This window comes from Astyanax mexicanus, chromosome 1 (assembly GCF_023375975.1).
Source record: "Astyanax mexicanus isolate ESR-SI-001 chromosome 1, AstMex3_surface, whole genome shotgun sequence".
In the NCBI taxonomy this organism is placed as follows: Eukaryota; Metazoa; Chordata; class Actinopteri; order Characiformes; family Acestrorhamphidae; genus Astyanax; species Astyanax mexicanus.
The window spans coordinates 121,405,589-121,430,638 of record NC_064408.1 but is presented as its reverse complement, the minus strand read 5'-3'; the positions used below and the strand labels follow the sequence as shown (position 1 = coordinate 121,430,638).

General features: G+C 34.2%; 1 protein-coding gene and 1 non-coding gene across 3 annotated transcripts in view; one reads left to right on the top strand and one right to left on the bottom strand.

Moving 5' to 3' along the window:
• Positions 1-25,050, bottom strand: part of LOC103028203 (mannosyl-oligosaccharide 1,2-alpha-mannosidase IA) — a 366,316-nt gene that overhangs the window by 325,610 nt on the left and 15,656 nt on the right. The gene's annotated exons all lie outside the window — the stretch shown is intronic.
• trnae-uuc (transfer RNA glutamic acid (anticodon UUC)) lies at positions 12,265-12,336 on the top strand. Its single transcript has one exon. It is a non-coding gene; the product is annotated as a tRNA-Glu (tRNA).

The following is a 25,050-nucleotide window of genomic DNA, read 5'->3' as shown; positions in this document are numbered from 1 at the left end:
TTGACTATTTGTTCTATATGAACAAATAGATTTTCTGATTATTGTCAAACATACAAAACCAACATTAATTATATTCTTAAACATTAAACTTTTAGGTACCACTTTATAATAAGACTACCTTTATAAAGGGTTTATAAATGGTTTACAATTAGTTTATTAATGGTTACTAATTAGGTTGTAAATGCCTTAAAAACCATTAATAATCAGTTATAACACATACGTAGAAAGGGCAACAATGACCTGTTGTTTGCCAAATAGTGAACCCACAGCCATCCATATTGTTAAATTTCAGATCTTTTCAGATACTCACTTACTTTGTCTTCTCCATCTAACTCAACTTGCTTCTCCATCTCCATATCCTCCATCAGTCAACATCAGTTTAACCATTTAACTCCCAAGTTTAATCATTCCACCACTAACTCTTTTAGTCATTTATAATAATGTGGTGTATATTATCATATGAAATAATAAAATTGACATCTAAGGGCTAAGCAATAATTACCCCTTACCTTGACATTTTCAGCATACTATCTGAAATCATCCTTGGGGTTGTCACAGATATTGATATAATGTTGCCAGGCGCTAATGTTCAAAGAACATGAAAGTGCTGTTGTGATTCTTAAGGTTGAGTGGCATCTTCTTTAGGACAGCATTCCAGATGTAACTTCCTTTACTGGTTTGCTGCAGGCAATTTCACTGCAAGTAATTACTGCAGCTCCCAGCATGTAGTTTTCCATTTTGCTTTTGCCGATCAAGATTTTCAAATTGTAGATGAGTATTTGTTAATGAGTTACAAACACTTATAACCACTAAAAGGGAGCCTTATTGTAAAGTGTAAAACACGTCACTATTTATTAATGAGTTACAAACACTTATAACCACTAAACAGGAGCCTTATTTTAAAGTGTAAAACACGTCACTATTTATTAATGAGTTACAAACACTTATAACCACTAAACAGGAGCCTTATTGTAAAGTGTAAAACACGTCACTATTTATTAATGAGTTACAAACACTTATAACCACTAAACAGGAGCCTTATTTTAAAGTGTAAAACACGTCACTATTTATTAATGAGTTACAAACACTTATAACCACTAAACAGGAGCCTTATTGTAAAGTGTAAAACACGTCACTATTTATTAATGAGTTACAAACACTTATAACCACTAAACAGGAGCCTTATTTTAAAGTGTAAAACACTTCACTATTTATTAATGAGTTACAAACACTTATAACCACTAAACAGGAGCCTTATTGTAAAGTGTAAAACACGTCACTATTTATTAATGAGTTACAAACACTTATAACCACTAAACAGGAGCCTTATTTTAAAGTGTAAAACACTTCACTATTTATTAATGAGTTACAAACACTTATAACCACTAAATAGGAGCCTTATTGTAAAGTGTAAAACACGTCACTATTTATTAATGAGTTACAAACACTTATAACCACTAAACAGGAGCCTTATTGTAAAGTGTAAAACACTTCACTATTTATTAATGAGTTACAAACACTTATAACCACTAAACAGGAGCCTTATTTTAAAGTGTAAAACACTTCACTATTTATTAATGAGTTACAAACACTTATAACCACTAAACAGGAGCCTTATTTTAAAGTGTAAAACACTTCACTATTTATTAATGAGTTACAAATGTAAGTGATATTTAAGACTACTTTTCTACGTAATATATGAAATATGTAGTATATACATTCATCTTTTATTTTAGGATCAGAATGTTTCATTGTTGAAACTGTGACAGACTGCGATGCTGTGACAGACGAAAGTGTGCTATATCATCCATTTCAAAGTAAGTTTTTATTAATTTTTGATTAAAAATAATTATTTAATTTCAAACGTGATGATTTGATTCCTTCAATATGAAACTCAAATTTTATATATTTATTTTTTCATGATGTAGTAATTTAATTTACTTTCTAAAAAGTTACATGATACATTTAAGTAAACTACTGTAACAGTTGTTTTTAACAAACTTTGCTAAAAATGTACAAAAGTATATTTGGAAATAAGTATTTTAGAAGTATACTGAATTACATTAAACTGAAAGTCTATTTAAAATACACTATATTGTACTTTTTAAAAAGTATGATCGAATTTCACTTTCAAACATTTGATGAAAGCATAATATTAATGTACTTTTAATATATTTTAAGTAATTGCATAAATCTATTAGCATATTTACAGCATACTTAGAAACTTCTCAATATGTTTTAAGTATAGTATATATTTTATATACTAAGTAAGTATATATTTTTTTCACCAGGGTTAGTAGCCTCATTTCATGACATTTCATGTGGTTCATTCACACCTTGACTATTTTTGTCAAAAATATTAGAAAATATATTTTTTTGATTTATCATTTCTCAGTTTTTTTTTGTTACGACACACAGAATGTACAGTATACAGGTGTAAAATGTTTCATTTTGTTTCTTTTTTTTGCTGATGCTTATGCTTTTTTGCTCTTTTTCTCTATGTGTGTGTATAAGTGTGAGTGAACACTCCCTAAAAGATGTGTGCACATTATTGCTGCAAGATTGTTAAGCATCCAGCTTTGCAGATGTAAAGAAAAGCATGAACATAACCAGTTAACAAAGATATGGAGCAACAAATACACCAGAGTATGTTAAAGACGCTCTCTAGAATAGCACTGTAAATAAACCCTGCTACAAGTACAGGACAGTATTGAATAACAGTGGTCACTGTGATGATCAGAATTATGCTAACTGCTTTTCTCTTTGCCTGATTAGCCTCGTCTCTCTCCTTCCCTTTCTGACCTGGACCTGGATGCTTCAGTGCCCTGACTACAGCTAAACAGCAGAATAGTTTAATAATGAGGAAAACTGACCAAAGTGGCAGGACAGTATAAATAAAGATGTTATTGACATTTAAGGGAATGAACATACAGATTATACAATAGCCAAGAACTCCCATCCATGCAGCAGCAGAACATGCCAGCCTGTATCTCAGGGGCTTGTACTTCAGGAAAGTGACAGGATGGACCACCGCCATGTAACGCTCCACACAGATCAAACAGAGAAACAGAGGACGGGCGCAGATAAATACTCCCCCCCCATAAAAACTACTAATGGTGTAAATTCTAAACAGACAAAACTAAGAACATAGAATAAACAGCGTATGCAGATGAACATCTCGTTAACAGTCAGATTGAGGCCGAAAAACTCAGACACAACCGCACTTCCTTTTCTCATCAAAATAAGCCACAAGACGTAGGAATTGATAGGTAAACCCACAATGAAATTGATTGCATAACCTGGAATGTACATAGGGTCTGTATATCCTGCCCCAAGGATTCCTGCTTGTAGTATTTCTAAACAGGTTTGAGATGGGTGTGCTGGAAAGCCCATCAGAGACGTTCATCTTCAGAGTGCACACCCCTTCTCACGATAAAATATGAAATCTGAAATAAATTACACAAAGAAAATTATATAAGGGCCAAATATAATGAAACAAACAGTCTGTTTTCTTTATCAGAACAAATTCATTGTATAGTGTTTTTTTTTTTTTTTTTTTTTTGTGTATAGATCTAGATCAACATAGATCTAACGTGTTCAGTTGATATAGTCATGATAAATATCATAACTACCATAGTAAACCATAGTAATGAGTTAAAAACAGTTAAAAAGTGATCTCACCTTTCAGTCATAAACAGAATGCAGGATACCACAAGAAGAATACATTAGTATATTAATTTAATGGACTGACTAATTATCAATTCACATTAGTTTAAACATTATTAATCATTATATTTTAACTTAATTAAATTCTAAATTCATTATAATTTACAGCATTCTTAAGCCTAAAATTGTACAAATTAGTGTTGTGTAAAATGTCTTAACTAGTATTATTTAACAATGTTCATTACTGTCATAAGTACTGTGATGCATCCTTCCTGTAAATTGTTTCTGAGTTCAGCATTGTTGAGAACTGCACCCTTAAAATGATCAGTGTATTGTTCTGAGAACAGCAACATCTTTATCTGATACACAGATGCTCTTCTTTGTCATCAGTTTCAACTTAAAGTGATGTTTATTTGATGGGGTAGGATTTGGTGGTCTACTAGGTTTTGTATAGTTATTAGGGTTTCTCTATAATATTAAATAAATAAAATCTAATTAAATCCAAGCTCAAATGTTACACAATAAATGGTAAATAAATTGATTCTTATGAGTTTTTCTACTACTGTAAATATGCCATTTTAAATACAACAGCATTAATATACAATAACCTTTTTTCAAATCATTATGTATATATTTTACTTTAAAGTAAGTAAACATCAGAAGATATTCCATAATAAAAATATATATATTTCTTAATGCATACGTACTGTATAGGCAGAAAAACATTAGATCCATAAGTAGTCAAGAAAAGCAGACATCTGGCTAATTTACCATAAAAGGCATCTGTTTGAGTGTGTGTGTGTGTGTGTGTGTGTGTGTGACTTTATTTAATTTATGACATGTGATTTTTCATGCATTTAAATGTATGCTAAGCTAATGTCAGTAAGGTAAATGCCAGTAATGTTTGACATGAAGGGTAGCAGTTTTATGTAGCATACATCAATGTAAATTCAATAAATATTGACTAAATGCAATAAAAAAATTCAAACAAAAAAAACTTTTCATGTGATGTAAACTACATCCAACATCAACAAAAATAAAATCTACAGCCAGAGTTATGTGGTTATGTGACAGTCCTTTCAGTTATAGGCAGTTCAGTTATAAGCATTGATATACTGTATGACGTGTACTATTTTAATGGTAGCAGTATAACATGGTAGAGTTATATGTTAATCCCTGGTTTAACACTAGAATGACAAAGACAGTAATTTTGATTAATTATTTACACAAGAAACCACCTGTATAAGTGGATGGGTTACTTTTATTGTATTAGATTATTTTTTGCATTGTTATGGAATTTTTACTACAGAACACAATAAGTGCACATGAACAGCTTCTCTTTTTAATGCTATTTCAGTGTCTGACCGCTGCTATTGTTCACCTCAGAAACAGCTCAGAATCATGCTTTCATTTACTAAACACAGTAAATGTAAAACTGTATATAAACAGTACATAATCACTTTTTTTTTTACACAAATACCAATGTTTAAAATCTCTCACATTATTTATGTTTCACTTAGAAATGACATAAACAAGGTGTAATAAGTTTCTTCAATGTATTAGAATTAGTCTACTCTTTAAGTAAATGTAAGTAATAAAGAAAATAAAAAAAATAAGAAAAAAACACTCAAATATATTTCACCTCAATTAAGTGGGTACATAATTAGCAATAACAATACGTAAATGATCAACATTGTTTTCAATCTGTAGAGTTATATTAGTAACTTTCACATGTATAAATAAGTAATTAGTATAAATATATAAATATTATATTATAAAGAAATAATAAAATATTATTAGTATAAGTAGTATGATTTTTATTTGTACAAGATTTTAAAATGAGGCCAGTTCAACAGCCTGATCTTTAATCTTATGTTGTGTTCAGTACAAAATGCAAAACAAAAGAAACATGTAAATAAATTACAAACCAAATACAAATGTGTGAAAAAGGTCACCTGTCAGAGACAATGCATGAGTTTAAATTAATGTTGTAAAGGAGATTAGGGGAGTAAGATATTCAACTTTGTTAATGTATAAATAAATGAAAGAAAGACAATTGTTATTATTTAACATTAACCTTTACTAAAAAATTTGCTTGAGTACAATATATGGTTACAAATGAATATTAGCAGGATACAAAATACTACAATAGTAATCTTTTAAGAACTGCAAACTTGAAGCAGAATTGCGAAAACTAGAGCTACAGCAAATCTCTAGCTACATTCAAACTGTTGTAACACATAGAATATTATGAAAGCCCATTCCCGCCACCTAAAAAATGAAAAATAATCCAACACAATCTTGTATTATTATTAAGTAAACCGCTATCTAAATATTTTGAAATACTAAGTCATTATTTTGAGATAGTAAGTCATTATATTGAGATAGTATCTCAAACATTAACATTATTAATTAAACAACATTAATTTAAACTCATGCATTGTCTCTGACAGGTGACCTTTTTCACACATTTGTATTTGGTTTGTAATTTATTTACATGTTTCTTTTGTTTTGCATTTTGTACTGAACACAACATAAGATTAAAGATCAGGCTGTTGAACTGGCCTCATTTTAAAATCTTGTACAAATAAAAATCATACTACTTATACTAATAATATTTTATTATTTCTTTATAATATAATATTTATATATTTATACTAATTACTTATTTATACATGTGAAAGTTACTAATATAACTCTACAGATTGAAAACAATGTTGATCATTTACGTATTGTTATTGCTAATTATGTACCCACTTAATTGAGGTGAAATATATTTGAGTGTTTTTTTCTTATTTTTTTTATTTTCTTTATTACTTACATTTACTTAAAGAGTAGACTAATTCTAATACATTGAAGAAACTTATTACACCTTGTTTATGTCATTTCTAAGTGAAACATAAATAATGTGAGAGATTTTAAACATTGGTATTTGTGTAAAAAAAAAAGTGATTATGTACTGTTTATATACAGTTTTACATTTACTGTGTTTAGTAAATGAAAGCATGATTCTGAGCTGTTTCTGAGGTGAACAATAGCAGCGGTCAGACACTGAAATAGCATTAAAAAGAGAAGCTGTTCATGTGCACTTATTGTGTTCTGTAGTAAAAATTCCATAACAATGCAAAAAATAATCTAATACAATAAAAGTAACCCATCCACTTATACAGGTGGTTTCTTGTGTAAATAATTAATCAAAATTACTGTCTTTGTCATTCTAGTGTTAAACCAGGGATTAACATATAACTCTACCATGTTATACTGCTACCATTAAAATAGTACACGTCATACAGTATATCAATGCTTATAACTGAACTGCCTATAACTGAAAGGACTGTCACATAACCACATAACTCTGGCTGTAGATTTTATTTTTGTTGATGTTGGATGTAGTTTACATCACATGAAAAGTTTTTTTTGTTTGAATTTTTTTATTGCATTTAGTCAATATTTATTGAATTTACATTGATGTATGCTACATAAAACTGCTACCCTTCATGTCAAACATTACTGGCATTTACCTTACTGACATTAGCTTAGCATACATTTAAATGCATGAAAAATCACATGTCATAAATTAAATAAAGTCACACACACACACACACACACACTCAAACAGATGCCTTTTATGGTAAATTAGCCAGATGTCTGCTTTTCTTGACTACTTATGGATCTAATGTTTTTCTGCCTATACAGTACGTATGCATTAAGAAATATATATATTTTTATTATGGAATATCTTCTGATGTTTACTTACTTTAAAGTAAAATATATACATAATGATTTGAAAAAAGGTTATTGTATATTAATGCTGTTGTATTTAAAATGGCATATTTACAGTAGTAGAAAAACTCATAAGAATCAATTTATTTACCATTTATTGTGTAACATTTGAGCTTGGATTTAATTAGATTTTATTTATTTAATATTATAGAGAAACCCTAATAACTATACAAAACCTAGTAGACCACCAAATCCTACCCCATCAAATAAACATCACTTTAAGTTGAAACTGATGACAAAGAAGAGCATCTGTGTATCAGATAAAGATGTTGCTGTTCTCAGAACAATACACTGATCATTTTAAGGGTGCAGTTCTCAACAATGCTGAACTCAGAAACAATTTACAGGAAGGATGCATCACAGTACTTATGACAGTAATGAACATTGTTAAATAATACTAGTTAAGACATTTTACACAACACTAATTTGTACAATTTTAGGCTTAAGAATGCTGTAAATTATAATGAATTTAGAATTTAATTAAGTTAAAATATAATGATTAATAATGTTTAAACTAATGTGAATTGATAATTAGTCAGTCCATTAAATTAATATACTAATGTATTCTTCTTGTGGTATCCTGCATTCTGTTTATGACTGAAAGGTGAGATCACTTTTTAACTGTTTTTAACTCATTACTATGGTTTACTATGGTAGTTATGATATTTATCATGACTATATCAACTGAACACGTTAGATCTATGTTGATCTAGATCTATACACAAAAAAAAAAAAAAAAAAAAAAACACTATACAATGAATTTGTTCTGATAAAGAAAACAGACTGTTTGTTTCATTATATTTGGCCCTTATATAATTTTCTTTGTGTAATTTATTTCAGATTTCATATTTTATCGTGAGAAGGGGTGTGCACTCTGAAGATGAACGTCTCTGATGGGCTTTCCAGCACACCCATCTCAAACCTGTTTAGAAATACTACAAGCAGGAATCCTTGGGGCAGGATATACAGACCCTATGTACATTCCAGGTTATGCAATCAATTTCATTGTGGGTTTACCTATCAATTCCTACGTCTTGTGGCTTATTTTGATGAGAAAAGGAAGTGCGGTTGTGTCTGAGTTTTTCGGCCTCAATCTGACTGTTAACGAGATGTTCATCTGCATACGCTGTTTATTCTATGTTCTTAGTTTTGTCTGTTTAGAATTTACACCATTAGTAGTTTTTATGGGGGGGGAGTATTTATCTGCGCCCGTCCTCTGTTTCTCTGTTTGATCTGTGTGGAGCGTTACATGGCGGTGGTCCATCCTGTCACTTTCCTGAAGTACAAGCCCCTGAGATACAGGCTGGCATGTTCTGCTGCTGCATGGATGGGAGTTCTTGGCTATTGTATAATCTGTATGTTCATTCCCTTAAATGTCAATAACATCTTTATTTATACTGTCCTGCCACTTTGGTCAGTTTTCCTCATTATTAAACTATTCTGCTGTTTAGCTGTAGTCAGGGCACTGAAGCATCCAGGTCCAGGTCAGAAAGGGAAGGAGAGAGACGAGGCTAATCAGGCAAAGAGAAAAGCAGTTACCATAATTCTGATCATCACAGTGACCACTGTTATTCAATACTGTCCTGTACTTGTAGCAGGGTTTATTTACAGTGCTATTCTAGAGAGCGTCTTTAACATACTCTGGTGTATTTGTTGCTCCATATCTTTGTTAACTGGTTATGTTCATGCTTTTCTTTACATCTGCAAAGCTGGATGCTTAACAATCTTGCAGCAATAATGTGCACACATCTTTTAGGGAGTGTTCACTCACACTTATACACACACATAGAGAAAAAGAGCAAAAAAGCATAAGCATCAGCAAAAAAAAGAAACAAAATGAAACATTTTACACCTGTATACTGTACATTCTGTGTGTCGTAACAAAAAAAAACTGAGAAATGATAAATCAAAAAAATATATTTTCTAATATTTTTGACAAAAATAGTCAAGGTGTGAATGAACCACATGAAATGTCATGAAATGAGGCTACTAACCCTGGTGAAAAAAAATATATACTTACTTAATATATAAAATATATACTATACTTAAAACATATTGAGAAGTTTCTAAGTATGCTGTAAATATGCTAATAGATTTATGCAATTACTTAAAATATATTAAAAGTACATTAATATTATGCTTTCATCAAATGTTTGAAAGTGAAATTCGATCATACTTTTTAAAAAGTACAATATAGTGTATTTTAAATAGACTTTCAGTTTAATGTAATTCAGTATACTTCTAAAATACTTATTTCCAAATATACTTTTGTACATTTTTAGCAAAGTTTGTTAAAAACAACTGTTACAGTAGTTTACTTAAATGTATCATGTAACTTTTTAGAAAGTAAATTAAATTACTACATCAGTAAATATAAATATATAAAATTTGAGTTTCATATTGAAGGAATCAAATCATCACGTTTGAAATTAAATAATTATTTTTAATCAAAAATTAATAAAAACTTACTTTGAAATGGATGATATAGCACACTTTCGTCTGTCACAGCATCGCAGTCTGTCACAGTTTCAACAATGAAACATTCTGATCCTAAAATAAAAGATGAATGTATATACTACATATTTCATATATTACGTAGAAAAGTAGTCTTAAATATCACTTACATTTGTAACTCATTAATAAATAGTGAAGTGTTTTACACTTTAAAATAAGGCTCCTGTTTAGTGGTTATAAGTGTTTGTAACTCATTAATAAATAGTGACGTGTTTTACACTTTACAATAAGGCTCCTATTTAGTGGTTATAAGTGTTTGTAACTCATTAATAAATAGTGACGTGTTTTACACTTTACAATAAGGCTCCTATTTAGTGGTTATAAGTGTTTGTAACTCATTAATAAATAGTGACGTGTTTTACACTTTACAATAAGGCTCCTGTTTAGTGGTTATAAGTGTTTGTAACTCATTAATAAATAGTGACGTGTTTTACACTTTAAAATAAGGCTCCTGTTTAGTGGTTATAAGTGTTTGTAACTCATTAATAAATAGTGACGTGTTTTACACTTTACAATAAGGCTCCTGTTTAGTGGTTATAAGTGTTTGTAACTCATTAATAAATAGTGACGTGTTTTACACTTTAAAATAAGGCTCCTGTTTAGTGGTTATAAGTGTTTGTAACTCATTAATAAATAGTGACGTGTTTTACACTTTACAATAAGGCTCCTGTTTAGTGGTTATAAGTGTTTGTAACTCATTAATAAATAGTGACGTGTTTTACACTTTAAAATAAGGCTCCTGTTTAGTGGTTATAAGTGTTTGTAACTCATTAATAAATAGTGACGTGTTTTACACTTTACAATAAGGCTCCTGTTTAGTGGTTATAAGTGTTTGTAACTCATTAATAAATAGTGACGTGTTTTACACTTTAAAATAAGGCTCCTGTTTAGTGGTTATAAGTGTTTGTAACTCATTAATAAATAGTGACGTGTTTTACACTTTACAATAAGGCTCCCTTTTAGTGGTTATAAGTGTTTGTAACTCATTAACAAATACTCATCTACAATTTGAAAATCTTGATCGGCAAAAGCAAAATGGAAAACTACATGCTGGGAGCTGCAGTAATTACTTGCAGTGAAATTGCCTGCAGCAAACCAGTAAAGGAAGTTACATCTGGAATGCTGTCCTAAAGAAGATGCCACTCAACCTTAAGAATCACAACAGCACTTTCATGTTCTTTGAACATTAGCGCCTGGCAACATTATATCAATATCTGTGACAACCCCAAGGATGATTTCAGATAGTATGCTGAAAATGTCAAGGTAAGGGGTAATTATTGCTTAGCCCTTAGATGTCAATTTTATTATTTCATATGATAATATACACCACATTATTATAAATGACTAAAAGAGTTAGTGGTGGAATGATTAAACTTGGGAGTTAAATGGTTAAACTGATGTTGACTGATGGAGGATATGGAGATGGAGAAGCAAGTTGAGTTAGATGGAGAAGACAAAGTAAGTGAGTATCTGAAAAGATCTGAAATTTAACAATATGGATGGCTGTGGGTTCACTATTTGGCAAACAACAGGTCATTGTTGCCCTTTCTACGTATGTGTTATAACTGATTATTAATGGTTTTTAAGGCATTTACAACCTAATTAGTAACCATTAATAAACTAATTGTAAACCATTTATAAACCCTTTATAAAGGTAGTCTTATTATAAAGTGGTACCTAAAAGTTTAATGTTTAAGAATATAATTAATGTTGGTTTTGTATGTTTGACAATAATCAGAAAATCTATTTGTTCATATAGAACAAATAGTCAATTATTGCGAAGTAGACACGATTCATTCTTTTAAAGTCTTCTGAATTAAAAACAACCTGGAAATCGCACGAGTGCAGGTCATTTTCAATTGCATAGCATTTTAAATCTTGAATGACACTGAGGCTTACATTACATCCGAGGCTTGTCATAACCGGCGCGAGATTAAAACGCCTAGACTTTCCTGTATTCAGAGGTTTCCAAATTAAATTCATGTTCTCCTGAAAAAATGGGCTGCATTCTGTATTTCTGTAATTGACGTAGGCATTAAAAACAGAGCAGTGTCTTCTGAAGCTAAACCATTCTATATGGTTCAAAGTAAAACGAGCTGAGGCATCATCGTATCTATCCGTTTTTCCGACGTACATAGCAACGCTATATATATCCTTAAGAAAAACAAAACCAAAGTAAGTTCCATCTGACAAACGCCAGACTCGATCCTTGAGCGCTCCTTGAGCGATTGGTTCAGGAATGCTCTCCCTTGTTCGGTACCTTTTTAGATTCTCGTCATCGTGCTCTTCTTCTACAGATCCTCCCATATGGTCTAACGCGTAGGATTTCTGGCTTTCATCCAGACGGTCCGGGTTCAAATCCCGGTATGGGAAGCTTTGGTTTTCAGCAACCTCAGAAACACAAGCCATTGCTCCGTTCTCTCGGTCCTTCACACATCTCGCTAACTCTTAAATACACATTTCACTCGCAGGCTTGCTGTGATTGCTCCATAGGAATAACAACCTTATTGGTCAATACTTTTGGCGGGAATTTTTTTGACCAATCAGGACAATCTGAATAATGATGGGGGCGGGGCTGGGCGGGACGGGAAGAGGTGGGGATGGGGCAGGAAGGGCGGAGGGATGGGCGGGGCGGTGTGTCACCATGGTTTAAATTACCTCATATCCAAAACATGAATGACGAATGGCAGGGGTAATTACAGATGATTGAAAACATAATTACCGGAGACTCGTAGTCATTGATGTCAGAAAAATAATTAAGAGAGTTCAAGGGTCAGGGGATCTGAGGGGTCAATGGTAATTACAGATGATTGAAAACATAATTACTAACTGACAGCATCATAGGGTGATCTGAGGGGTCAAATGTCACATTCCAGAAAAGGAGGCACGGGGTGTGGGGAGGGGTCAAAGGGCACATGGCAAAGGTCAAAAGTAATTACAGATGATTGAAAACATAATTAATAACTGACAGCATCATAGGGTGATCTGAGGGGTCAAAGGTCACATTCCAGAAAAGGAGGCATGTGCTGTGGGGAGAGGTCAAAGGGCACCTAGCAAAGGTCAAAAGGTCACCTGTCAAAAAGTTTGATTGATAGTGCAAAGGTCAAAAGGTCACCTGTCAAAAAGTTTGATTGACAGTGCCCCTTATTATCTCTCTTGTAAAGCCTTCTCAGAAAAGCTAAAGCTGTTGTAGCTGTAAAGTATGGGCTGAAATCATATTAAACCCTATAGGTTAAGAATGGGATGAAGAAGATTTTCAGATCTCCATCCTTTCTTGCTATCTCTATTATTGTTGTGTTGAAGCTGTAGGAGATATTCTGTGTGTGTGTGTGTGTGTGTGTGTGTGTGTGTGTTTCGGTGTGTGTGTGTGTCTCAGAGGAAGCAGTGAAAGGATGGCCGCGCCCTCAGGGTGTGTGTTGGTGGAAGGAAGTGGGTGAAGTGTGAACTAAACACTCTGGAAACGTCGACACTTTTCTGCTCATTCTTAATCAGAGCATCTGATCTTCCTTAATTATCATTAATTATCCTTCATTATCCTTCATTTTTAATGTTTCCTAGAATCGCTTGGTTTTTTTTTGCATGGACAATTCCAGCCAGAAGCTGCCGGTCACCATTATTACCACCCATTGCACTCACTGTCCACTGTGAGTGAACAGACAGACCTCACTTCAACTTCCATAGTTTACCCTACCCTTACAAGATAGACCCTCAAAACTTATACAGGGGTTAGCATTTCCAAGCCGTCCCCTTATTTAAGAATTTATTATAAATTTATCCACTTTTGTCCTGTGATTTTTGTGCATGTCAACAAATAAATAAAGCCTATACATACAGTTTTATTAAGTTGCTGCATATAAAAAAAAACTATGTATGTATATTTTTAAATATAAAATTCACTTTTTGTGTCCTTTAGTATCTGTCTATTGTGACATTACAATAAGAAAACCTGCATAGAACCACCCTGAATCCAGCTCTCACCCATCAGCTGAAGATTTCATTTATTTCAGTCATTTCAGTTAAGAACCTCAGGCAGCAGGATTTGCCAGCAGACTTCGTTTGAGGGAGGGATCTGTACCTACTGTTACACTTCAACTAATGATTTTTGTGCTTCTATCGCAGTTAAGCATGAACTAGCTTATTCTTCTTTCGTCATTTAGAACAAGCTAACCCTAACGTGTGGTAAACACTGAGTGTAAACATGGGGGTGTGGCCAGCAACAGCTTATTTGCATAAAAGTAAAAAAAATGCCCTTAAATGGCTCATTGTGAAAGTGACTGAAACTGGAGAGAATAGAGCTGGTGATATCTTTATCTTTATCTTTAACATGTTTTATATAGCCCATAGACCTACCGTTTTCTAACTTGTGTAAAAAGAGCTATAATATTTACCCTTTAAGGCAAATAATTAACATTTTAGAGGACTGGTGACAATGCAAATCCAGGGTTATGTCCTAATATTTGTGGACACCCCTTTTAATAAGTAAATTCAGCTACTTCAGTTGCAGCCACTGCTGATCCATATGTGCAAATGCACACACAGCTCTTACAACTACATGCAATCAAATCCTTATAAAAAAGATCCAAAACCTAGTAGAAAAATATATATACTACTCAAACAAAACACTTTTAATACTCTTGATTTCTGAAGAAACAATGAGTAAACAGGTGTTTCATCCCATTTATCCATCTAGTTTATCTCAGTATATTAGTACTACATTTTTCACACTATAAGGTGCCCTTAAAATCCTTTAATTTTCCCCAAAATCATCAGAGCTCCTTATAATCCGGTGGTCCTTATGTATGAATTCTATCAGTCAGGTATTAAGGAGCAGTAAAGTCACTCTGCTGAAGTACAGAGTTATACAGGAGTTTCAGTTTAGTTCTCCAGCACCCAGACTGGAGCAGTATTAGCATTAGTCGCTAACCACGCTAAGCGCTAGCTCTTTCACCATTCAGAGGTGAGTTTTATCAGTCTGTAGCCTGCTGCTAACCCCTGCTAGCACTGCTGGAGCAGCATTAGCACAAGCATTACCCGCTCACCACGCTAAGTGCTAGCTTTTTTGTAGCTCAGAGGTGTGTATTATCAGTCTGTAGCCTGCTGCTTACCCCAGCTAGCACTGCTGGAGCAGCATTAATATTAGCATTACCCACTAACCACGCTAAGCGCTAGCTCTTTCATTATTCAGAGGTGAGTATATCTGATTATAGCCTGCACTTTTACTGTTTTAAAACAAACTATGTGGAACGAACCGCTAGCTAATATCACCCTGGCTCACTGGAACACTCAGGGTTCCATAGTGTTGCGCTGTTGGGCGGCATTAGCCGCTAACCGTTGCTAGCGCTAGCAGAAATCTGGAAATCTAAGCTCACTGTAAATAAATAGAAGCTCTTTACTCACCCAAATAAACAGTTTTCAGGTGAGAAATCTAGCAATCTGTAGATTCCAGCACTCGTTCAACTTTAAAAGACAATACATTTTTTTAAGAATGACAGTTTTGTTTACTTAACTTAGCTTAGCTTTACAGGTCAATTAGAAGGGAAACATGGCAACACCCCTGTTCCTTACTAGTGTCGCATAATAGTGCCATACAATCTGGTGCACCTTATAGTGCGAAAAATATGATATATTAAATATATCTACAGCTGTGGCTCCTAAAACACCTGCAGCATCTCTGATACCAAAACTGATTAACTCAAAAAAAAAGTAGCTTTAGTCAATCGCCAGAAATCCACCAGTAAACACACACACACATATACACACAGTTTTACTGGACTCCGGTGGTCTCTAAGCGCGGCTGTTTTGTTACAGTGTCTGCTGTGATGTTAATGAATAAATACACCCTCCACCAAGCACACCAGCAGGCTAATAATCCACTTAATTAGCAGTTATTTTCTCCGACGCTGACCCTGAGGAACATCACTAGCACTAGCAGCTGGGCTTTCCTCTTTCCACAGCAAATGAAGAATCAAACTAGTGCTGCAATCAAAGGCACTGTCTAGAACTAATCGCTTTGATTATACAGTATTTTTAAATGAATCACTAAAAGATAAACTGTCCCCAAACGCTTCCTGTAGTGTATTACAGTCTGTCAGAATGAGTGTGTGGATCATATGAACATTATAAAGCATTATAGAGCATTAAAACGTGCACTCTAAGCTTCCTGTAGTGTTTTAAAGTCTGTCAGAATGAGTGTGTGGATCATATGAACATTATAAAGCATTATAGAGCATCATGGTGTGCCCCTTACACTTCCTGTAGTGTTTTACAGTCTGTCAGAATGAGAGTGTGGATCATACGAACATTATAAAGCATTATAGAGCATTATAAAGTGCACTCTAAGCTTCCTGTAGTGTATTGCAGTCTGTCAGAATGAGAGTGTGGATCATACGAACATTATAAAGCATTATAGAGCATTATAGAGTGCACTCTAAGCTTCCTGTAGTGTATTACAGTCTGTCAGAATGAGAGTGTGGATCATACGAACATTATAAAGCATTATAGAGCATTATAGGGTGCACTCTAAGCTTCCTGTAGTGTATTACAGTCTGTCAGAATGAGTGTGTGGACCATATGAACATTATAAAGCATTATAGAGCATTATAAAGCGCACTCTAAGCTTCCTGTAGTGTATTACAGTCTGTCAGAATGAGAGTGTGGATCATACGAACATTATAAAGCATTATAGAGCATTATAGAGTGCACTCTAAGCTTCCTGTAGTGTATGACAGTCTGTCAGAACGAGTGTGTTGATTATAAAAAACATTATAAAGCATTATAGAGCATTATAAAGTGCCCTCTACGCTTGCTGTAGTGTATTACAGTCTGTCAGAATGAGTGTGTGGATCATACGAACATTATAGAGCATTAAATAGCATCCCCTATGCTTCCTTTAGTGTATTACAGTCTGTCAGAATAAGCGTGTGGATCAGTGTGTCACTTGCTCATCATTCCCTTTAAGATCCAGGTGAGCTCTGACTTTGGCGGATTGCTATTTTAACGGCGCAGCTACCTGGACCAATGTGCCCAATGCTTCTCAGCAGACAAACCTGACCTGCTATATATATATAATATATATATATATATATATATATATATATATATATATATATATATATATATATATATATATGTATATATTGTGTTGATGTGGAGTATAATGTTATTTTATTTTTTAATTCTGTTTATTGGTGATAGCATTGAACGTCTGTTTGTTGACTTGTCAGGGTTTTAATCAGTCAGCGGAGCTCCTGTGTTTTTCGTTGCTAAGATAGCAATACAGCAGAAATTTACCTGAACATTGTGACAGTTGCTCATCTTTTTCTATAAGAGCCAGGTGAGCTCTGACTTTGGCAGATGGCTATTTTAACGGCGCAGCTACCTGGACCAATGTGTCCAACACTTCTTAGCAGAGGAAACTGACCTGCTAGTATTATATGAAAAATAATATGACAGTTTTATATATGTATATTGTGTGTTGATGTGGAATATAATGTTATTTTATTTTTTGATTCTGTTTATTGGTGATAGCATTGAACGTCTGTCTGTTGACTGCTGTCAGTGTTTTAATGAGTCAGCGGAGCACCTGTGTTTTTCGTTGCTAAGATAGCAATACAGCAGAAATTTACCTGAACATTGTGCCAGTTTCTCATCTTTTCTAATAAGAGCCAGGTGAGCTCTGACTTTGGCGGATTGCTATTTTAACTGCGCAGATTTTTAATGTCTAAAATAAGGAGATATAATATGCCTTAAAAAAAAACAAACCAAGCATTTCTAAAGACACACAGAATGAATGAATAAGTGAATGAGTGAGGGAGAGGAAGAAATACTGATATATAAAGAACCCCAGGACTTCCCGTCACCCCCTCGCCCCTCCCGCTGTGAGGCAATGCACATTTTGACGCATGTTTTTTCTGTCCAATTAGGCAGGAATAATAGCAGCAGGGCACGGCCTGCGACGAGCTGCAGGTTAGAAGTGGGCCAAGTATTCATCCCCCCTTTCTCTTATTCTCTCTCTCTCTTTCTCTCTCTTTTTCTCTCGAGTGCAGAGGAAAGACCTCAGCCTGAGGCAAAGAAAGGCACCCGTATCCTTTTTTTTTTTTCTCTCCTCTCTATTCTTCCTCTCTAGTCCGTTAGGTTGAATGTGTGTGTGCCCACACACTCAAGCCTGTGGTACATCTGTTCACTCACACACACACACACACAACTTTCACCAAGACTAGGTGGCTGAAACAAGTGCCGATAGCTTTTTCAAATGCACTACTTTAACAGGACAATGCTCATCCACATGCTGCTGCCGTCTCAGGAGCTCCAGCTGCATTGCTAGACCTATCCCTAATTACATTACATTACATTACATTTTTACATTATATTATATTTTTTATAGATGCTTTTGTCCAAAGCGACTTACAATAATGATGTAAATATAGTAAAAAAACAACGTTTAAGACAGGGCCTAAAGAGTGAAAGAGTTCAGTTGCACCGTAAACCCAGGATTTTGCCTGAAATCAAATAAATTATAAATAAAACTAAATAAATAAGAAATCAGAAAATAAGAAATGGCTGAAATAACAAAGAAGATGCAGAGCTTTCAGACCTGGATTTTAATTAATTGGCATCATGTTCTCTCCTCCACCAGTCTTACACACTGCTTTTGGATAACTTTATGCTGCTTTACTCCTGTTGCAAAAATTCAAGCAGTTCAGCTTTAGTTTTATGGCTTGTGATCATCCATCTTCCTCTTGATTATATTCCATAGGTATTTGGTATAATTTGGTGAAATCAAAGAAAAAATCAAAGGCAAAAGCAGTGTGTAAGACTGGTGGAGGAGAACAAGCCTGAAATGCAGGAAAACTGCAGTTTTCCTGAAAAGTCTGAAAGCTCTGCATCTTTTTTTCTTAATTTAGCCATTTCTCATTTTCTGCTCTAAATAAATGCTCTAAATGACAAAATTTTTATTTGGAATTTGGGAGAAAGGTTGACCGTAGTTTATAGAATAAAACAACATTGTATAAAGTACAGTACGCTGCTTAATCGCGATCAATCTGAATTGCGTGGTGAGGTCAGAGATTAACGCCCCTCGCCGAGGCTGATGAAGAAGCTGATTGGAAAACCTCAAAGATCTGATTCTTCAGCTTGGCGTCAGATTAATCCTCCTTTACAGGCTATAGCACACCCCTCGCCTCCTTACAGCCCACCCCCTACTCGCGCAGCAGCCAGATTAGAGAGCGCGAGAGTGATGGAGAGAGCGAGAGAGGGGAAAAACACACTCATTACTCTTCTTACTAATAACACAAATCCACAGCATGCCAGCGAGGCATCTGTCTAAAGCAGAGCGAGCCTGGAAAGGACAGGAAGTGACCCAACCCTCAACAACACTGAGATAAAGAGAGGAGGAAGAGGACGAGGAAAGAGCCCGGAGGACCAGGATGCTGCTTTTCTAGTGATTCTTAAAAAATGGGTCAATGAGATCTAAGAATATTCAGTAACTCTTCCTATGAATCCTGTATTCATAATGCATTATAAAGCATACATATTACCTTATAAAGATCGTCAAATGCTTGTGTTATAACTCATAAGTACTTATATAAGCAACATACACTGTAACACACTGTAAAAAAACAAATATGTTAATATAGTATAAAGAGAGGATTCATAATGCTTTATAGTATCTGCTCATAAGAACATTGTGCACACTAATATATGGCATTTTGTACATGCTTGTACTCTAAAACATATAATGCATGTAGGTTATTAGTTACAGTCATTATAAGATATTATGTATGCTATATAATGCATGTAGGTTATTAGTTACAGTCATAATGTATTATGTATGCTATATAATGCTTGTAATTTATCAGGTATAGACATTATAAGGAATTATGTATGCTATATAATGCATGTAGGTTATTAGTTACAGTCATTATAAGGTATTATGTATGCTATATAATGCATGTAAGTTATTAGGTACAGTCATTATAAGATATTATGTATGCTATATAATGCATGTAAGTTATTAGGTACAGTCATTATAAGATATTATGTATGCTATATAATGCATAGGTACAGTAATTATAAGATATTATGTATGCTATATAATGCATGTAGGTTATTAGTTACAGTCATTATAAGATATTATGTATGCTATATAATGCATGTAAGTTATCCGTAACAGTCATTATAAGATATTATGTATGCTATATAATGCATGTAGGTTATTAGTTACAGTCATTATAAGATATTATATATGCTATATAATGCATGCAGGTTATTAGTTACAGTCATTATAAGATATTATGTATGCTATATAATGCATGTAGGTAATTAGTTACAGTCATTATAAGATATTATGTATGCTATATAATGCATGTAAGTTATTAGGTACAGTCATTATAAGATATTATGTATGCTATATAATGCATGCAGGTTATTAGTTACAGTCATTATAAGATATTATGTATGCTATATAATGCATGCAGGTTATTAGTTACAGTCATTATAAGATATTATGTATGCTATATAATGCATGTAAGTTATTAGGTACAGTCATTATAAGATATTATGTATGCTATATAATGCATGCAGGTTATTAGTTACAGTCATTATAAGATATTATGTATGCTATATAATGCATGTAGGTTTTTAGGTACAGTCATTATTAGGTATTATGTATGCTATATAATGCATGCAGGTTATTAGTTACAGTCATTATAAGATATTATATATGCTATATAATGCATGTAAGTTATTAGGTACAGTCATTATAAGATATTATGTATGCTATATAATGCATGCAGGTTATTAGTTACAGTCATTATAAGGTATTATGTATGCTATATAATGCATGTAAGTTATTAGGTACAGTCATTATAAGATATTATGTATGCTATATAATGCATGCAGGTTATTAGTTACAGTCATTATAAGGTATTATGTATGCTATATAATGCATGTAAGTTATTAGGTACAGTCATTATAAGATATTATGTATGCTATATAATGCATGCAGGTTATTAGTTACAGTCATTATAAGATATTATGTATGCTATATAATGCATGTAGGTTTTTAGGTACAGTCATTATTAGGTATTATGTATGCTATATAATGCATGCAGGTTATTAGTTACAGTCATTATAAGATATTATATATGCTATATAATGCATGTAAGTTATTAGGTACAGTCATTATAAGATATTATGTATGCTATATAATGCATGTAAGTTATTCGTAACAGTCATTATAAGATATTATGTATGCTATATAATGCATGTAGGTTATTAGTTACAGTCATTATAAGATATTATATATGCTATATAATGCATGCAGGTTATTAGTTACAGTCATTATAAGATATTATGTATGCTATATAATGCATGTAGGTAATTAGTTACAGTCATTATAAGATATTATGTATGCTATATAATGCATGTAAGTTATTAGGTACAGTCATTATAAGATATTATGTATGCTATATAATGCATGCAGGTTATTAGTTACAGTCATTATAAGATATTATGTATGCTATATAATGCATGTAGGTAATTAGTTACAGTCATTATAAGATATTATGTATGCTATATAATGCATGTAGGTAATTAGTTACAGTCATTATAAGATATTATGTATGCTATATAATGCATGTAGGTAATTAGTTACAGTCATTATAAGATATTATGTATGCTATATAATGCATGCAGGTTATTAGTTACAGTCATTATAAGATATTATGTCTGCTATATAATGCATGTAGTGAAAGTGATCCCACAAAACAGTGCAGAGCAGCTGCGAAACCCAATCAGTAAAAGCTAAAAACAAGAAGAACATGAAGAACACAGCATAACGGAAACGCTCCAGACCCCCTCCGAGCCTCTGGCTCCAAAAACACCAGCGCTCTATAAACTATAAACTCCAGTGGAGGTCCTGTCCGCCCCTGCCTGCTTACTGGAAACCAGTCCCAGACCAGACCTAACAAACACACTGAGCCACTAAACCAACAACAGGTAAATCATTCCCCGAACAACTGGCCACTTTATTAGAAACACGTACAATTCCTTGTATTTCCACTTATTTGCAACATTATTAGAAACAATCCCACTCCCAAAAACACCTACATTCGGAGTAAAGTCAATAAATCTGATTAAGAAATCTGATAAAGAGAGGCAAATATAAGTGCATACTTTTAACTGGAGTATTCTCAGAGTAAAGATCTGATTTTATATGATTTTGAGTTTATTGGCTGGTTTCAAAGCAGTTATATGATACTCAGCAGTAATTGAAATATATCAGCTTGTCCAGAAATGCATGTTTAAAGCGTGTCCTATACGGAAAAATGAAGGCACAAATTGTATTTTCTGTATCTCTTTCAGCTTGTCCAGAAATGCATGTGTAAAGCTTGCCCTAAAGGGATGAATCAAAGTGCAAATTCCACTTTTTGGATCTCTCAGCTTGTCCAGAAATGCATGTTTAAACCTTGTAATATAGGGATGGTTAAAGCACAAATTCCACTTTCTGGATCTCTCAGCTTGTTCAGAAATGCATGTTTAAACCTTGTAATATAGGGATGGTTAAAGCACAAATTCCACTTTCTGGATCTCTCAGCTTGTCCCGAAATGCATGTGTAAAGCTTGTCCAATGACTAGCAAGTCCACAAAGTCCTCAAACACAGTTAAATAGCTAGAATTAGCGAGGCTGGACTGAGTTGTCTTTGAACACAAAGGCAGTAAAAGCTTCCTCCAGATAAAATGGATAAAATAAAATAAACCTGACTTGATTAAACACCAGCTGCTCTAATCACGTCGGGGACTCACCTGCCGCTAGCCGGCTCTGTTGGCGGACCTGCTCCCGAAGCCGGGAGCTAATTACACCCCCCTGCCCTCTCACCATCGGCCCTGCAGCGCCGCAGGAAATGCAACGGGATCCAGCTTCCAGCCAGCCGAGCGCATCCAGCCCCTCCACCCCCCACCCGATCCCTCCAGGCGTAATGCAAGCAGCAATCTGCTCGCTGTAACTCTACCCATCCAACACCCAGGCTAGGCTAACGCTTAGCACATCCCAGCAGAGCAATGTCCCGGGGCCACTGTCCTGCTAACTACCATAATAAAGGACCACAAAGAAGAATCAAACTGTGATAATCTACATTTTTCATGCATTCATTATCATTCAGTGATTATAATTGTTTCAATTATAATTGTTTGGCTGCAACTAATGATTATTTTGGTAATCGACTAATCTGACGATTTTTTTTTCGATTAGTTGATTAGTCAACGATTATTTCTGTCATCTCTAAAAACGATAGAAACAACAGAACATGAGATTTAAATGCCATTTAAATATCTGAATTTTGTTTAAACATGGAAATACTGATATTTACGGATTAAATATGTAATATGTTGTGTTTGGGCACTTTTGGAGTGAGCCAATTACCCATCACCCATTGCGCTTCTCTCCCCAGCACTTTGTGTAGTGCAGTACTGTTACAAATTAACGATTAGTCGAAAATTACATTTGTTATCGACATATTTACATAATCGAAACTGTCGATTATATCGATAAATAGCTATACAATCAAATATACAAGCTATTGTACAAAATGAAAACTGACTCTTTTTCTATAGACAGTTGGATATGTTTCAGTCACATAATACTAAGAAAACAACAATAAATAAAAAATAATTGCAGTCTAGTTTTTGGGTGAACCAAGCATAAACGAAGCGGAGTAAATGCCAGGTTTAAAGCAACACCATAAAACCCTGAAATTTGTGTGTACAGCTTGGTCTATAGGTATGGCTCAAGGCAAAAATTCCACTTTCTGTTTCTCTCAGCTTGTGCAGAAATGCATGCGTAAAGCTTGTCCTATAAGGACTGGACAAAGCAGAAATGCATGTGTAAAGTGTGTCCTATATAGATGGCTCAAGGCACAAATTCCACTTTCTGTATATCTCAGCCTATCTAGAAATGCATGTGTAAATGTTTCCCTATTCCATTTTCTGTATCTATCTCAGCTTGTCCAGAAATGCATGTGTAAAGCATGTCCTTTAGCGTTTCTTAAAGCAAAAATAACACTTTCTGTATCTCTCTTAGATTGCGCAGAAAAGTATGTGTAATGCTTTTCCTACAGGGGTGATTCCAGGCATAAATTCTACTTTCTGTATCTTTCTCAGCTTGTCCAGAAATGCATGTGTAAAGTGTGTCCTATAGGTATGGTTCAAAACACATATTCCACTCTCTGCATCTCTCAGCTTGTCCAGAAATGCATGTGTAAATGTTTTCCTATTCTACTTTCTGTATCTCTCTCAGCTTGTCCAGAAATGCATGTGTAAAGCTTGTCTGATAGGGATAGTTAAATGCACAATACATTTCCTGTCTCTCAGCCAGCTTGTCCAGAAATGCATGTGACTGTAACTGTTTTAACTGTTAGGGGAACTCATAAGCAAAAAATACATATAATCTCACGTAGCGCTGCTTTAAATGAATGGGGAAAACCGCAGTGTGACACTTTTACTCGAGCAGATGATGCCTGTAGCAATCTGCAGTCTTTTTTTTATTCCATTAAGCAGCACATGATCAGAGGCAGCACTAATGTAATACAGTAGCTCCTCTCAGCTCTTATCCTCTATCCCTCCTCTCCGTTACTTCCTCTCCCGCTGTCCGGAGAGATTGCCATTTCCCGAGCCGGTTGGTAAATACCACCTCGGCACCGGCAGCCCGAACACCGGCTGAATGCACGGTGCCCTTTTCCTCAAACGGACGAGTGATGATGGAGCCGGGCGGCATCATAACCACAGATGAGCGCCTTGTTATTGCTGTTCATTTCTTCAGCAGAGAGAGAAAATTAAGTAGGCCTTTATTTCCACCCGGTCCAGAGCAGCTGTGGATGCACACACACACACACACACACACACACACACTCCTGGCCTACATAAACACACGGGAACACAGGCTCAGGCGGTCCCGACACACACACACACACACACACACACACACACACCGCCTGATATTTGCACTTTCAGCTCAAACGGGACACTACACAAATGTTACCAGCCTTGAACCCTGAAGAACAAGCTACTGATGCACACCACGCTAACCCTGCC